General features: G+C 32.0%; 1 pseudogene; it reads right to left on the bottom strand.

The window, feature by feature from the left end:
- Nucleotides 1-6337: 6337 nt before the first annotated feature.
- On the bottom strand, nucleotides 6338-7232 carry LOC140852390 (zinc finger BED domain-containing protein DAYSLEEPER-like; annotated as a pseudogene).
- Nucleotides 7233-14139: the final 6907 nt, after the last annotated feature.

Raw genomic sequence — 14139 nt, 5'->3', positions numbered from 1 at the left:
TGTCTAGATCAAATACTTAGTCAAGGCTTATCCAAACATGGCAAGTTAAGGGGCGCCCAACTCTTGAGCACCTCCTTCATATTTTTATGCATGGATCACCAGAAAAGGGAGCACAATGTATACCCTAAAAGTCATAAAAATTCTAAAAAAATTTGGATAAATTCGGTGCAAAATTGAAAGAGTTTTGGATTTCTAAAACTCTATCTCATAGAATTCAAAATCCAAACTTATTCCTTTTTTATTTGATCCAAACCACCTTCCATGTAAGAAAGAAGAGAGGAAACCTTTTGTGAACGTGAGAGAGACCTGGGAGAGGGCTTTTGTCGTACAAAATAAGTGGGGATTGGCGTTGAATAAGAGAGAGGGCGTGGGGAAGGCTTATGTGGCGCAAGGTGGAATCCTAGTCTTACTAGGATTCTATCTTATGACTTGTTTTAATTTGGTTTCTCAAACCAAATCAAACCAAAATTAGATCAACCTAATTAAAATAGGTCTTAATCCAATTAAGAACCTAATTTAATCATATTAAATTAGATTTAAATCTGATTTAATTTTCTAATCAAATTAGAAATTAGATTGACCCAAGTCCTAGTTGAACTAGGACTAGTTTTTCCTTGCACTTGGCTTATCCAATAAACCAATTGGACTTGATCCAATCAAGCCCAAATCAAATATAATTAAATAATATTTAATTAGACTTAATCTCAACCCATTGGCTTAATCAAATTAAGCCAATTAGCAATCGAATTGCTAATCGATCCTCCTGCAACACTTGCACTGGGTTAAATGTCAATCGTATTGATCATTTAACCCTAGAACGATTCTTAATCGTTGATCAACCATCCGATCAGATCATGAACTCTAATGTGTGTGACCTCATAGGTCCGAACCTAAGTCGGTAGCATAGGAACAAATTCCTGTACCAATCGAAGTGACCATCTAGCAATGGTACCCGACGACCGGATAGGTCGAATGTGTAAAACAACATCCTTAAAACCCATGCGGATATAGTTTTCATATAATTCATTTCCTTGACCAAAATGATCATAGGACACCTCAGAGTTCAACTGTCAACTCTGATCAGATTGTCCACATTGTATTTCAAAATATCAAATCCATCTGATGGATTACCCTGGCCAAGGTTTTGCTAAATTGAAATACAGTAACTCATTCTTCTCCAACTCTTGGAGTGGTCAATCCCATCTCGATCACACTCTGACTTCACAAGTACTTGACTGTACCCAGAAGTCTTCCATCTCTGAATTAGAAATTCAGTTAGTCCAGTACCAGAGCACAGTGAGTTGCTTGCAAGTCACTGAGGCGATCTCAAGTCTAAGGGACACTTATACCTATATCCCATCAGAGACATTCTCGACAGCAGAATGCTCTGGAGTTGGTCACGTTCAATGATGATGTAGCCTTACATCTCACTTGTATGTCATACCAGTGTCTCCACACTCTTTGGTTAAGAGGACAACCAACCCATATGGCCTACAGCGACCTATGCTTGATAGAAGCTGTCATCCTTATTAACAGCCTATCATTTGGTCGTAAACAGTTTTAAGAACTAATCGATAAATCCTCTCTTTATCGAACTTAAATAGTCCTAAGGACTTCATCATAACAACGGAGTTCATTAGAAGATGAAAGCTTATGATGAAGATGCCAAATATATTTTATTTATTAACAAATCAATTACAATACTTGGTTGCTCAACTATCAACAGCTTGACGATTGGCTTTTTGGGACATATTTTCCAACAATAATTTAGAAAATTTAATTATAAATTAAGAAGAGAGAAGAGATCAATCAGTAAACCACAATCTTCCCACTGACTTCATCAAGTCATTGAATCAAATTAGGATTATGCTGATTGAAATTATATCTAGATCAATCACACTGATCAATCTTAATGGCATAGATTAACTCGAATCACTTAGCGATCTAATCAAAATAAAATTCAGCAAATTGATCAGGTAAGTGAGATCGATGGGAGGGTCTACTAAGCTTGTCTTAGGCACTATCAAAATGGCCAGATAAGTCACTCCCAATTAAAAACTATCGATCAAAAAGCTAAACTTATCTTAGATACTAATTAATTAATTAGTTTAAATTTGACCAACATAATGATTCGGATTGAACCATTAAGTCACAATCGAGGTCCATTTGGTCTAATCAAAGACATAGACTTGACCATCTACAACTATTGTATTAGAGAAACTCTGATTAATCTAATTCAATAGACTTGACCATCTACAATTATTGTATTAGAGAAACTCTGATTAATCTAATTCAATATTTGATTAGACAATCAATTTCTTTGCATAGTCAATTAACTCTTTGATTTTAATCTTAAGTCTAACCCAATTAAAAGGATCTGATTTGAGCTAACCCATGCCTCATGTTTTATGCAATGTCACTAGATCTTAAATCATAATTCTAGATCTAATCAATCTAACACGTAATTCTTAATTAAGTTTTTATATCAACATGGTTTAGGTTTTGAAATAATTTTTGATATAAATTTTTTATATTAAATTATATTTTTTTTAGATCACATCTAAATTTTTATGATTTTAAATCAAAATATTTTTTATTGTAAAGATTAGATGTAACTAATTTTTTATGTAACTTATATCACATACAACAAATCCTAAGATTTCAAGATTTAGGATTTTGCAAGAAAGTAAGTTTTTCTCTTTTTACTTTTTTCTTCATGGGACCTCACAGTGGCACCCCTATATGTCATAAAAATATCCCATTAAATGGAAGAAGAGGGTCATGTAACCCTACTTGCTCCTATGATCGGACGGCCTGGTGATTATCTAATCTGAGTACTTTGCTACTCAGATCATCTAATCTATCATATAAATAACCAGATCTGAAAATAAAATATATTTAGATCTAATATAAATAACAAATAATCAGATCTAAAGATATATTATCAGATCTAAAATCTTATTAAATTATATCATAAGAAACAAAGCTCTGATACCAATTGAAGAAAACACTGGCAGTACTATGCATACAATTTCAAAATTTTTATGCAGTGAAACTATAAGATTAAATAATTTAATCTAAATTATATGCATAAGATCTAATCTAGACTACTATATCAAGATAAATAAAATGATTTAATATGCATATGAGATCTAAAAATAAAACTTGCATCGATCTAATTGATGCTACAATTCTAGATCTAACCGTTAGATCTAACAAAAACAATCAAGAGAGTTTAGAAATCATTATCAAACTAAAAACTCTTGATCTCTACTAGTCCAACACTTGGATAGGCTCTCCTTCAGATTGCTCGTAGCCATATGAAGTCATCTGACCTCCACAGAATGCCCACACGATGATCGGCGTAAATCAGGCTCCTTAAAAGTGCTAGCTTGCAAGGATCTTGGAGGCTGATTTTTTTCTTCTTCTTCAAAGACCTGGGATGCTCCAAAGGATGAAGAGATCTGAAGGAGGAAGAGGAGAAGAGATGGAGCTCTAGAGGAAAAATAAAAACAGCAAGAACTTAGCATATGGTGTCAACAATTGAAGCCCCCTTTAAATAGACAAGGGCTAGGGTTTTGGTCCAAGAGATGGTGCCAATAGAGTCCACGCCAGACACCTTTTGGGCATCTCAAAATTTTTAGAAATAAGAGTTGGCATGGAGAAGGAGATCAGGAGTCTCACATGCCTAAAACATCTTCAAAGAAAATTAAGAAAAATACAATTGGCACCTCCCTTCTTTTCTTATTTGAAAAATTTCTTTCCTTCTTCTCTCCTTATCTCTAATTCGGATCGCATTCAAATTAGACAGGAGATAAGATCATGACTCATCATGCTTTGCCACCCACCCTTGCTGGGGCCTCTCTCATCGTGCCAAAAATCTCAAGCCAAAACCAATTTGGCATTAAGAACAAGAAAGGAAAAGCAAGATGGCGCAAGGAGAAGAGATAGAGTCCCTATTGGCTTGGACTCTTAATTTTTGATTTAATTCTTAACCAAATCAGATTTGATCTAAACCCAATGATAGAAATAAACCTAATCTAATTAGAAGCTCAATTATCTCAATAAATTTCTAACCCAATTAGGAATTAGCTGAGCCCAAGTTCTGATCGAATCAGGATCAAATTTTTCTTGCAATCAGGCTTGATCAAATCAAACTCAATCTAAGTCAAACTGAATCTAATTCAATTAGACTTAATCCAAAACTCTTTACTCAATCAAATTAAATTAATTAACAATCTAATTACTAATTAATTCTCTACTAATAGTAGAATCTCAGTCCAGTGAGATTCTCCTCCAAAGTCTCAGTCCTAATGGGACTCTTCACCAGAGTCACAATCCAATTGGACTCTTTAGCCATCAGATTTGATCTAATTTTCTAATGTATGTGATCCCATAGGTTCGAACTTAAACTAGTAGCATAGAAATAATTTTTTATACTAATCGATGTAACAATCTAGCAATGAGATCCGACATCCAGATAGGTCGAAAGATTGCAAAGCAATATTCTAGAACCTACTAGCGTATGATTATCGTACAATTCATCTCTTTAATCCTAATGCTCAAGATGACCTAGGGTTTGACTGTCAATCCTAATTTAGTCATCCATATTGTATTTCAACTTTTCAAATCCATCACATAGATTATCCTGATCAAGATTTTACTAGATTGAAATATACTAATGTATATCTCCTACTAATTCAGAGAGATCAATTTCATCTTGACTTACATATCGACTTGATAAGTACTTGACTGCACCCAATAATCTTTCATCATTGAATTAGAAATTCAAATACTCGGATACTAAAGTACAATCAGTTGCTTACAAATCACCATGATGATCTCAGGTCTGAGGGATACTTATACCCATATCCTTCATGAGCTACTCTCGACAGTAGAGTGCTTGATAAATGATCATGTTCGATGTAAATGTATTCTTATATGTTATTTGCATACCATATCAGTGTCTCTATACTCCTTGATTAAGAGGACAACCAACTTATATGGCACGCAACGATCTATACTCGATATTGCTATATTCCTATTAACAGCATATCATTCGATCGCAAACACTTTTAAGGTCTAAACAATAAATCTTTCTTTGTCGATTAATTATAGTCCTAAGGACTTCATGACAAATCATAGAAATTCAAAATAAGATGGATAAAATTGAGATGAAAAAGTCAAATAATTTTTATTAATAAAAATTTATATACATTTTACAAGTATGAGCACAATCATCAACAGGCTGACGATTGGCTTTGGGACAAATTTTTTCATAGGTAAAAGTAAAACTATCTTTTATAAATCATAAATCCTGATAAATTGACTGTGGTTTCCACTTGAGGTTGAAATTTAGCTTTTCAAGTTTTGACCCCTCAAGCAAAAAACTATCTGCCAACTCTTCTTCAATTATAACTCTCCTTAGCGTAATAATGCATCTCTTGATCAAATCCTAAAATGATAGACAAGATGGTCAATAAGATTGCTTAGGAACAAAATGTTATGCCTAAATTATGTGAATTGGGCAATAGGTTTTGGCTCTATCCAAACCAAGATATTGAGCAACAGAGCTCTCTAGTACAAGTTATAGTACAGGTTATACTCATAATTTTATTAAGTGCTGAACATTTCAGATCCTAACCAAGATACTGAAACTACTAATGCATCAACAGGATCAAGAAGAGATACCTTTTTCAGCATGTCATGATCCCAAACTTTCAAAATAAGCAAATCATATGGCCCATCTTCCACAAGAAAGTCAAAAGTCTCATCCCAGATAGAGTTCAAGCTCTCTTTCACAACTTGCACTAACCCACATTATTTTGAAATTCAAAAGGATAACAAGCAGCATGAACTTATGTAGATCACATATTTACCCTTGTTCTGTTCCTCATTTCAGTTTTCAAAAGGACGCTACACCTAAAAATCATCAGAATAGCAAAGAATGGAAAAAAGAAGATCCATGCATATCTAGAAGAGAAAGATGAGGCTCAGATATGATAATTAATCCACAACTAAATCAAAACGACTACAATCTGTTGCCTATAAAAGAAGACCATCAAAGATTGTTGCCACTTGAAATAGTTGAGTCATCATACATATATCCAAAAATCATCATAGCCTCCACATACAAACCTTATAGCAATCTCAAAATTGCTTAAAATCCAAACAAGTACCTAAAATTCCAAACAAAGACAACATAATAATATCCATTGTTCTTAGTCAAACAAAAATCAAAAAGAAGTTCCAAATAAAACACAATATAACAACCTTATATATCCAAAAAACATGAACAACACAATCCAAAAAGAATGCATCACCATGATTCATCTCATTATAGGTTGGGATTAATATTGGTCGAGTCTTGAGTTGATTGGGCTTCATTGATAGAACTGAAGTTCATGACATCTTCTACAATCTCATCTAACTCAGATTCCAAAATATCTATATTGAAAGATTACAATAGTTAATAATAAACTTATTCAAAAAATATAATAGCAATATAATGATTAAATTATATATCTTTCTTTTCAAATATCTAATCTTGAGTGCAAATCACGACCTCAGCAATATCTAATTTAAGTGAACTACGAACTTATCAAGTACCCACCCATCAATACTAAAAGCAGATTCAAAGGCAACTGTAGATATTAAAATAGTTAAAATATCATGTGCCATGAGAGAAAGATGAGGATATCGAAAATAATTGACTTTCTAAAATTCAAGGATGTCTAAATTGGATTTTCTATCAACTCTTGGCTCATCTAAGTATAACTCCAATTCAGACTTCTGTGCAGTAGTCACAAATTCAAATCTTTCAAATATATCAAAATCCTACATTATTATAAAAATAAAATAGTTATCTATTAGAACTAATATCATGTACAAGATAATAAATTTATTTTGATAAATAAAAATTCATGTTATCTTAAAAATATCTGCTTTTCTATGTGACTTAGAAGTCCCACAAGATGTACCACTATCAATGTCTGCATCAGTTGATGTACCAACAGCTGGACTTTTAGAAGAAAAAACTATATACTAACTAAAGAGAGAAAACATACAATCACGGATGCGGACGGTCTCGGTACAGCCATATCCATATAATTTTTTGTAATAATACTCCACAAACTAAAATTTATATCGATAATTTAAAAAACTGCCATGGCCAAGATTAAACAATGATCTGACTAATATTTTTCAAATTTTTCATATATTTACCGTGCCATTCATTGCATGATACGATTGCGATATTGTCGTTAAGACACTGTGATTATCAATCAAATTTCAACTTCAATAAAATTTAAAAATACATAAAAAGTAGAGAGTCGGATCGAATCTATAGAGAAGGCAAAATTTTAATTTAAAATCTTTAATTTTATAAAAATAAAATAAAATTTTAGAGAAAGTAATTTAAGTCAAAAAATAAAAATTAAAAGTATGAAAAATAAATCAGATACTAAGATCTACTAACTAGATCCTAGCATCTACTTGTAATAAAAATAAATAACAAGAATTTAAAGTATAAAAAAATAAATTTTACATTAATTGAAATTAAAATTTAAGTATAAAAATTTAAAAATAATAATAAAATAAAATAAAAATAAAACTATAATAAAGATCTAAATTTGATCAGTCCAGTCTCATCGAAAAGATGGTTGATGACCTCTCCTTCTTCCGTCGTACTCCGTAGAGCAAGCTGACTTCTCTCCTTCTTCTTCTTGGGTCTCTAAAGTTATATAATATTTTTTTCTATCCTTTTCACTAAATTTTTCTACTCTCAAAATTTATTCTCGGACCTCCTATTTATAGATAAATTTTTCATAATTTTTTGATAGGAAAAAGAGTCCTAAAACTCTTAAAATTTATTTTAATCTCCTAAGAATATTTCTGACCGTCAGATCAGGCTTGGACCACCCAAATCTGTCCGAAAAATTAATGTTTCAATCTGAATCAAAGTCGGATCGAATGTCAGCCGTCCGATCTGGGTTCTAATGAAGTTCTGACTGTCGGATCGCACTAAAGATCTCCTACTCAAAGTCGAAAACGTCCTCAACCATCCAATCATTTGATGGATCGCTTCTGGGCCATCGAATCGCACAAATCCTCTTCTTATAAATCGACAGCAAATGTGGACCGTCGGATCTGAGTCGGGATGGATATCAGTCGTTGGATCGCATCCAGAATCCTTCTTTCATTGTGAGCCGTGCCTGTGGACTGTGAAACTATTCCCGTGGACCGCGCTCTGGCTCTGTGGATCGAGCTACTAGTCCACCGTACATCGGAGGCTATTTTATTTATTTTTTAAGATATTTTGGCTCCATTTTTGCTCTGATTTTTGCCTGAAAAATTAAAAAAAATATGTATTAAATTTTTAAAAAAATTTTCATCATTTTAGTGCTTAAATTACTTAATTAACTCAACATCTATTTTCATAAATATATTCTAATTTTATATTTTTTAAAAAATATTTATTTTTCAAAAAAATTTAATTTATTCATGAAATTAAGTTTTTTAGAAGATGTAAGCACCATAAATTATCAAAAATATCTATAATAAATATAAAAATTATCACTTATCATATCCCCCAACTTAAACTTTGCTCGTCCTCGAGTAAAAAAAGAATTTAGAATTAAGTACCATTTAACTTAAGGTTTCGAATTTCATCAAATAATTTTCAAAAGACCATTGATATTCAGTAGAGGGTGAGTGAGATATATCATTGGGGTATTAATACTAATCAATGTGAGAGTTAAACTAAGAATATTAATTTTTTTTTAAATTTTTCTAAATTATTCCTACCTTTATCTCTAAATTATTAACCTTCATATGGACAAGTATATTATTACTTTCGTTCTTCATTTATTAAACTTTTTTTTCTCTCTCTTTTTTTTAATATTATACCGCTATTGAATATTTTAACTTCTTAAGCTTTCTGTTTGACCCATATAGTAAGTTTTCAATCAATGACTCCCAAACCAGATAACTTTAGGACACTAGGTATAGAATACCTCTTAGACCTACTTGCTCGAATCAAACAGGCTATGAGTTAAAACTAGCTTTACAACAAAGCTTCTTTGTCCTTCATACTTTTTGACATGAAACTCAATGCTTGCTTAGGCAAAGAGGTCCGGTTACTCAACATGAAGTACTTGAAAATTTTTTTTTTTAAATATATGAAGAAACGTATAGTTACCCTACATAAGCCTATAGAAAGTAAACTCTTCTTTGATACTGGTAGAAAAATTTAGAAATACTCAAAGAAAACTGTTTAAGTTCTAAACTCAACTCTTTATTGAGTTGTCTTAATACTTGATCTCTCAATATCTCACAAACTCTCTGATCTGTGCATCAATTTTTTTTTAAAATGCTTGGTTTAACTCAATTCTTAATTATACTAATCAATGTGAGAGTTAAACTAAGAATATTAAATTTTTTCTGAATTTTTTTAAATTATTCCTACCTTTATCTCTAAATTATTAACCTTCATATAGACAAGTATATTGTTACTTTCGTTCTTCATTTATTGAACTTTTTTTTCTTTTTTTTTAATATTATACCACTATTGAATATTTTAACTCCTTAAGCTTTCTGTTTGACCCATGTAGCGAGTTTTCAATCAATGACTCTCAAATCAGATGACTTTAGGGTACTAGATATAAAATATTCCTCAGACCTACTTGCTCGAATCAAACAGGCTACGAGTTAAAACTAGCTTTATAATAAAGTTTCTTTGCCCTTCATACCTTTTGACGTGAAACTCAATGCTTGCTTAGGCAAAGAAGCCTGGTTACTCAGCATGAAATACTTGAAAACTCTTTTTTTTAAAAAAAATATATGAAGAAATATATAGTTACCCTACATAAGCCCATAGAAAGTAAACTCTTCTTTGATGCTGGTAGAAAAATTTAGAAATGCTCAAAAAAAATTATTTAAGCTCTAAACTTAATTCTTTATTGAGTTTTCTTAATACTTGATCTCTCAATATCTCACAAACTCTCTGATCTGTGCATCAATTTTTTTTAAAATACTTAGTTTAACTCAATTCTTAAGTATAATCAGGTGCTTAAATACTAAATACTAACTTACTTGAGGACTTTAAAAATTTAAATATTTTTATTATTCTTCTTCCAACTTAATCGACATTGTCCTCAATAGAGTAGCAAAAATAAAGGATGCATGCAAGAAGAAAGAAAAGGAGAGATACCACCTAATCTATAAGTCTTTTCAAAATTGATTCTCCCTCCAACTTAGCCAAGATTATCTTCAGATCCCTACAAAGGATACTAAGTAAGACTTGATTGATCTAAACAAAATACAAAAGATAGCAAAAAGCATAAAACTGAAAATTAAAAACTAGATTGCCTCCCAAGAAGTGCTAAGTTTACCATCTTCAGTCAGACCATGCTGATTCTCTCACCTATCCCGTGTCGAATATTGAATTGATAAAGTTTAATAGTTTTGAATTACCAATCTCAGGAAGATGGTCTATAATAAATTTTAATATTTTATTATCAATCTTCAGAAAGTAGTTTACATCTTCGTTCTTAATTTTAGAAAGATAGTTCACAAACTCATTCACAGACCTTTGTTTATCGAGAATTTCTTCTATTTATTTTTCTAAAATGCTCATGAATTGAGCTTTTAGGTTAGGAGTTGAGTTTGAAGTAATGGATGCTGAAAGAGTATCAGTTGATTTTAAATATATGTACTCAGATGTGACCAAGGGCAATTTCAGTTCTGGAGGAGGTGATTTTAAAGTGGAAGAACCAGCTTCTGAGGGTGAAGAGAATGAAACTTTTGGTGAATATATCTTGGGTAATTTATCCGCTCTCTTCTCTTTATCACTTAGATCAATATCAGTACTGGGCTCAGGTTCTTCTATTGGACTAGTCTCAATGCTAATCTTCTCTTCTAAATTCTCTTTTTGACTAGTATCAGTACTAGCCTCACTCACCTGGACTTGATATGGGTCCTTAAGAATCCTATCACTTTTAAGCTCAAAGATTACTTTGTCATTTTCAAATTGAGGATTCTTAGGTGGAACATTGGATTGTTGACTAGGTCCAGGTGGTTGGTGGGTGGTTATGTTGTTTTCAAAATTTGATATTTGTTGGCTCGATAGTTGACCTAGTTCTCTTCTCATGGTAGACTCAGCTAATTGACCTATTTGTGCTTCTAGCCTTGCAAGAGATTGCTGTTGGATCATAATCATTTGTTGAAGTTGGCTAAACCTATCGTCGGCTAGAGGAGTCTGTTGAGGAGGTGGATATGAAGGCTGATTGTAATAGGATGGCTGAGTAGGCTGACCTCTATTATAAGCATAATTTTGGTATTAGGGCCTATTCTGAAAGTTCTGCACAGAAAAAATTTGAGTCTGAGTCTGTTGGGGTCTCCAAGAAAAATTAGGGTGGTTCTTCCAATCTTGGTTATATGTATTTAAGAATGGATCATTGACAGGATTGGAGTAACCTTGAGTAGCTTGAACTTGTTTTTGGATGAAAGGTGAAAACTATGCAGCCGTAGGACATTCACTAACATGATGGGCTGGGCTAGCATAGATAGAACAAATCTCCTGATAATTGGAAGATGTTGTGTATTGTGCAGAAGATTGTAGATCTAAGGCTACGTATTTATCAATAAGAAGATCGACTTCATCTAATTTTTGGACTAGCAGGTTCAAATCGACCTCAGGACTAGATTCAGAATATTTAATCCCATAGAATGATAGAAACATCGATGGATTATAGGTGGAAGAAATAAAATATTTCTTCATCTGCCTAGGTGGTTCTTAGAATTTCTAGCCATTTGATTATCATGTTTAGTATGGATCAGTCGTTCAATTTCAGGATTAGGTTCAATTAGGTTAGAAAAAATTATATCGTGCATGTATTAGTGCAAACCCTAATATGTGTGTTGTTAAGATTTTTTTTTTTTTAAGAAAAAAGAGGAGAAAAAGAAGAGAAAAGAAAGAAAGAGAAAAATTCTAAAGGTGAGATCCTTAAGAAAAGTCTTAGACCTAAAGATGTAAGATGAGAAGAATTAGTTGTGGTTAAGTGTTAATTACAATCAAATTAGCAAACAGTTAAACCTAGACACCTACGGATTTCTTAGACCTAATAGTTCGATGTAGAGTGGCTTAGTATAGATACAAATTGGGTTTGTTCTTACTTTCTTCAACTAGCCAGGTAAGAGGTGAGGTCGTGGAGGTCCTCCCGTTACTTGCCTTAGACACCAATTGAGTTGGTCAAGTAAGCTAACGGAACTAATTAAATAACTATGAGTCTACTTAGGCAAAGTCTTTGTAACCTCTAGCCTTAGACACTAGTTTCAAAGGTGAGTCTAAACTTACTTTATACTTGACTTGACCACAATACTCAAATTGAACTCAATTGATCTTAGAAGCCCATGTCTACTTGATTTTAGTTAGGTTTGGATTAATGCGGAATGCTGGTTGGTTATTTTTGGGCTAAGAAAGGATGATGAAATCTTCACCTTATCTTGTTATAGGTGTTGTCCTTAAATTAATTTGAGATGAATATGCACAACCAATTTCAAACAAGAGAATTCTAAGCAACTAAATTAGATGCATGAAATTAATCAAATTTGAAAGCTTATCTTGTCTCCAGCAATCACCAAAAGAAATTCTAAGATGATGAATGCCTCTAACAATTAAATTTCTACTCTTGTCATGCAATTTTTATTAGGTTTGTGTTGGTGAATTTTAGGTTAATTAATAAAAAATAGTTAGGGTTAGGGTTAGGATTAATCTCACCAAATAAAATTGAAAGCTTTCTATCTTTTTTTTCTATAAAAAAAATCAAAAAAGTTAGTAAACTATATTTATAAGAAAATCAAAGAAATCAAACATTAAAATTATTGTCTTCCCCAGCAACGGTGCTAAAAATTGATACGATCGTGATGTTATCGTTAGGATACCGTGATTATCAATCAAATTCTGACTTCAATAAAATTTAAAAATACATAGAAAGTAGTGAATCAGGTAGAATCTACAGAGAAGACAGGATTTTGATTTGAAATCTTTGATTTTACAAAAAAAATAAAATTTTGAAGAAAGTAATTTAAATCAAAAAATTAAAATTAAAAGTATAAAAAATAAATCGAATACTAAGATTTACTAACTAGATCCTAGCATCTACTTTCAATAAAAATAAATAAAAAAAATTTAAAGTATAAAAAAATAAATTTTATATTAATTAAAATTAAAATTTAAGTATAATTTTTTTTAAAAAATAATAAAATAAAATAAAAATAAAACTATAATAAGAATCTGAATTTGATCAGTCCAGCCTCATCGGAAAGATGATTGATGACCTCTCCTTCTTCTATCATACTCCGTAGAGCGAACTGGCTTCTCTCCTTCTTCTCCTTGGGTCCTAAAGCTATATAATATTTTTCTCTATTTTTTTCTACCCTTTTCACTGAATTTTTCTGCTCTCAAAGCTTATTCTCGGACCTCTTATTTATAGATAATTTTTCATAATTTTTTGATAGGAAAAGAGTCCTAAAATCCTTAAAAATCATTTTAATCTCTTAGAAATATTTTTGGCCATCGGATCAGGCTTGGACCACCCAGATCTACTCGAAAAATCAATGTTTTAATCTGAATCAAAGTTGGATCGAATGTCAGCAGTTCGATCTGGGTTCTGATGAAGTTTTGACCATCGGATCACGCAAAAGAACTCCTATTCAAAGTTGAGAATGTCCTCAGCCGTCCGATCGCTTGATGGATCACTTCTGAGCTGTCGGATCGTGTAAATCCTCTTCTTATAAATCAGCAGCAAACGTGGACCGTCGAATTTGGGTCGGGATGGATATCAGCCATTGGATCATGCCTAGAATCTTTCTCTCACTGTGAGCCATGTCTGTGGACCGTGAAACTATTTTCGTAGACCGCGCTCTGGCTCTATGGATCGAGCTGCCGATCCAACGTGCACCGGAGGCTATTTTTTTTATTTTTTAAGATATTTTGGCTCCATTTTGGCTTCGATTTTCATCTGAAAAATTAGAAAAAATATGTATTAAATTTTAAAAAAATTTTCATCATCTTGATACTTAAATTACTCAATTAACTCAATATCTATTTTTTATAAATATATTTAATTTTATATTTTT

This window comes from Elaeis guineensis, chromosome 11, assembly GCF_000442705.2.
Source record: "Elaeis guineensis isolate ETL-2024a chromosome 11, EG11, whole genome shotgun sequence".
Classification (NCBI taxonomy): Eukaryota; Viridiplantae; Streptophyta; class Magnoliopsida; order Arecales; family Arecaceae; genus Elaeis; species Elaeis guineensis.
The sequence above is the reverse complement of the archived record's forward strand: the minus strand, read 5'-3'. Positions and strand labels throughout refer to the sequence as shown.